Consider the following 2,974-nt stretch of genomic DNA (forward strand, 5'->3'; position numbering starts at 1 on the left):
CCATTTCTAATGAAAATATGGCAGGCTGTACCTTAATGATCCCCAGCTTCTCCATTACAAAGAGTGGCATAAGATTTATGCCTGACCCTAGGTCACACAGAGCTTTTTCAAAGATCATGGTGCCTATGGTGCAGTGTATTATGAATTTACCAAAATCTTGTTTCTTTTGAGGTAAAGTTTGCTGAACCCAAGTATCTAGTTCACCAATGAGCAAGGAAGGTTCACCTTCTCAAGTCTCATTACCAAACAACTTGGCATTCAGCTTCATGATAGCTCCTAGATATTGAGCAATTCGCTCTCCAGTTACATCTTCATCCTCTTCAGAGGAAGAATAGTCTTCAGAGCTCATGAATGGCAGAAGGAGGTTTAATGGAATCTCTATGGTCTCTATATGAGCCTCATCTTCCTTTAGGTCTTCAATAGGGGACTCCTTCTTGCCTAAGAGACGTCCCATGAGGTCTTCCTCATTGGGATTCATGTCCTCTCCTTCCTCCCTAGGTTCGGCCATTTTGATTATGTCAATGGCCTTGCACTCTCTTTTTGGATTCTCTTCAGTATTACTTGGGAGAGTACTAGGAGGAGTTTCAGTTACTTTCTTACTCAGCTGGCCCACTTATGCCTCCAAATTTCTGATGGAGGATCTTGTCTTACTCATGAAACTTAAAGTGGCCTTAGACAGATCAAAGACTAAATTTGCTAAGTTAGAGGTACTCTGCTCAGAATTCTCTGTCTGTTGCTGAGAAGATGATGGATAAGGCTTGATATTGCTGAGCCTATTTCTTCCACCATTATTAAAGCCATGTTGGGGCTTTTGTTGATCCTTCCATGAGAAATTTGGATGATTTCTCCATGATGAATTATAGGTGTTTCCATAAGGTTCACCTATGTAATTTACCTCTGCCATTGCAGGATTCTCAGGATCATAAGCTTCTACTTCAGAAGATGTCTCTTTAATACTGTTGGATGCATTTTGCCATCCATTCAGACTTTGAGAAATCATGTTGACTTGCTGAGTCAACATTTTGTTCTGAGCCAATATGGCATTCAGAGCATCAATTTCAAGAACTCTCTTCCTTTGAGGCATCCCATTATTCACGGAATTCCTCTCAGAAGTGTACATGAACTAGTTATTTGCAACTATGTCAATAAGTTCTTGAGCTTCTGCAGGCATTTTCTTTAGGTGAATGGATCCACCTGCAGAATGGTCCAGTAACATCTTAGAGAACTCAGATAGACCATAATAGAATATATCTATCATGGTCCATTATGAAAACATGTCAGAAGGACATCTTTTGGTCATCTGCTTGTATCTTTTCCAAGCTTCATAGAGGGATTCACCATCTTTTTGTTTGAAGGTCTGAACATCCACTCTAAGCTTGCTCAGCTTTTGAGGAGGAAAGAAATTAGCTAAGAAGGCCGTGACCAACTTATCCCAAGAGTCCAGGCTATCTTTAGGTTGAGAGTCCAACCATGTTCTAGCTCTGTCTCTTATAGTAAAAGGGAAAAGCATGAGCCTGTAGACTTCAGGATATACTCCATTAGTCTTAACAGTCTCACAGATTTGCAAGAACTTAGTCAAGAACTAGTAGGGATCTTCTGATGGAAGTCCATGAAACTTGCAGTTCTGTTGCATTAGAGCAACTAATTGAGGTTTCAGCTCAAAATTGTTTGCTCCAATGACAGGAATTGAGATGCTTCTTCCATCAAACTTGGACGTAGGTGCAGCATAATCACCAAGCATCCTTCTTACATTATTGTTGTTGGGTTCGGCAGCCATCTCCTTTTCTTGTTCGAAAATTTCAGCAAGGTTATCTCTGGATTGTTGTAATTTAGCTTCTCTTAGTTTCCTCTTCAGAGTCCTTTCAGGTTCTGGATCAGCTTCAACAAGAATGCCTTTTTCTTTATTCCTGCTCATATGAGAAAGAAGAGAACAGAAAAGGAAGAGGAATCCTCTATGTCACAGTATAGAGATTCCTTTATGTTAATAGAAGAAGAAGGGAATAAAGAAAGGAGAATCCAAACACAAGGGTGAGTATAGGGGCAGAGATTTGAGATGAAGAGAAGTGTTAGTAAATGAATAAATAAATAGAATAAGATGAGAGATAGAAGTTTTCGAAAATAATTTTGAAAAGGAGTTAATGATTTTTGAAAATTAAGATAAGAAATAAAATTAAAATTAAAATTTAAAACAATTAATTAATTAAAAAGAATTTTTGAAAATGAGGGAGGTATTTTCGAAAATTAGAGAGAGAAAAGTTGTTAGGTGGTTTTGAAAAAGATAAGAAATAAACAAAAAGTCAAATAGTTAGTTGAAAAAGATTTGAAAGTCAATTTTGAAAAGATAAGAAGATAAGAAGATATTTGAAATCAAATTTTTGAAAAAAAAAAGATAAAATTTTGAAAAAGATATGATAAAAATATAGGATTAAAAAGATATGGTTGGAAAAGGTTTAATTTTTAAAATTAAAATTAATTACTTGACTAACAAGAAACTAAAAGATATGATTCTAGAATTTAAAGATTGAACCTTTCTTAACAAGAAAGTAACAAACTTCAAATTTTTGAATCAATCTTATTAATCGTTAGCATAATTTTCGAAAATAAAGATAAAACTAAGAAAAAGATTTTTGAAAAAGATTTTAAAGGATTTTCGTAAATTAATAAGAAAAAATGAAAAAGATTTAATTTTTGAAAAAGTTTTGAAAAGATAAGATTTTAAAAATTTGAAAATTTGACTTGACTTACAAGAAACAATTAATTTAAAATTTTTTTTTGACTAAGTCAACCCAAATTTTCGAAATTTTGAGAGAAAAAAAAAGGAAAAGATATATTTTTTATTTTTCAATTTTTTAATTATGAGAGAGAAAAACATAAAAAATGACTCACAACATGAAAATTATGAATCAAAACACATGATGCATGCAAGAACACTATGAATGTGAAGATGAACACCAAGAACACTTTGAAGATCATG

At 34.1% G+C, this 2,974-nt stretch overlaps 1 non-coding gene across 1 annotated transcript; it reads left to right on the plus strand.

Annotated features, from left to right (window-relative positions):
• The first annotated feature begins 1,274 nt into the window (after nt 1-1,274).
• On the plus strand, nt 1,275-1,378 carry LOC112804630 (small nucleolar RNA R71). Its single transcript, XR_003203244.1, has one exon. It is a non-coding gene; the product is annotated as a small nucleolar RNA R71 (small nucleolar RNA).
• Nucleotides 1,379-2,974: the final 1,596 nt, after the last annotated feature.

This window comes from Arachis hypogaea, chromosome 5, assembly GCF_003086295.3.
Source record: "Arachis hypogaea cultivar Tifrunner chromosome 5, arahy.Tifrunner.gnm2.J5K5, whole genome shotgun sequence".
NCBI classification, from domain to species: domain Eukaryota; kingdom Viridiplantae; phylum Streptophyta; class Magnoliopsida; order Fabales; family Fabaceae; genus Arachis; species Arachis hypogaea.